Genomic DNA, 1,178 nt, shown 5'->3' on the forward strand with positions numbered 1-1,178 from the left:
GTCTAGAACATACAATAAGGTATACAATGGAAAGTCTAGACATATTAGCTTGAGACATGAATATGTCAAGCAATTAATAACTGATGGAGTTATTAATATTATTTATGTTAAATCAAGTAATAACTTGGCGGATCCGTTAACGAAAGCACTTTCAAGAGTTTTGGTAGTTAGTACATCTAGTGGAATAGGGCTAAAACCCTTTATTGAAAATTAGCCACCAATAATGGTAACTCGACTTTGTCTAGAACATCACTAGTTTAAAAGTTTAATGGGTAATAACAAGTTATTGTTAAGTGGTTGTGAAAGCACTGAAAATTAATATATAGCTCATTCCAGGATGATCAGTGCAAGACTGCTACGTTTAGGAGGATAAGTTTTATCTCTTAATGAGGTTATTTGTAGTTATGTCTATAAGAGCAGGGACATGGGAAGGAACCTCACCTATATGAACATAAGAAGTGGTGCCGCTTCTGCAAGGAGTTGGGTTTTCTCTTGTAAATGTTTATGAAACCAGGATGAAGCACAAGACCATAATAGTGCTTAATTGGTTTAGATATTTCTTTAAGGAAATAAAACATAATCATGTGTGTAGTGATTCCGGTTTTAACATAAGAATATGTGGTTTAAACTTAGGTCACCATCGCATTTGTTATAACTTTGAATTACTTACACTAATTAAAGGTTTAATTCAAAAGACACATTTATTGTATGCATGATTATATCGGTATGCTTGTGATTAATTATAAAGAAAGAATTATTGTATACCATTTATTATATATTCTTAAAATAGGGAAGGATTGTAGGATATTTCAAGAATATATATATATATATATATATATATATATATATATATATATAATAGGCATATGTGTCACATCCCGATCCAAGCCCTCACCATATCCCTGACTCGACTCCACTGTAGCACGATATTGTCTGCTTTGAGCCCCTACCATGTCCTCACGGTTTTATTTCTGGGAACTCACATGAGAACTTCCTAATGGGTCACCCATCATGGGATTGCTCTCGCGCACTACTCGTTTAACTTTAGAGTTCCTACGGAACCCAAAGTCAATGAGCTCCCAACAGGCCTTGTGCTAAGTAGGGATGAAAATATACATATAAGGATCACTCCCCTAGGCGATGTGGGATCTTACAATCCACCCCCTAGGGGCCCGACG

The sequence above is a fragment of the Malus sylvestris genome, chromosome 16, assembly GCF_916048215.2.
Source record: "Malus sylvestris chromosome 16, drMalSylv7.2, whole genome shotgun sequence".
NCBI classification, from domain to species: Eukaryota; Viridiplantae; Streptophyta; class Magnoliopsida; order Rosales; family Rosaceae; genus Malus; species Malus sylvestris.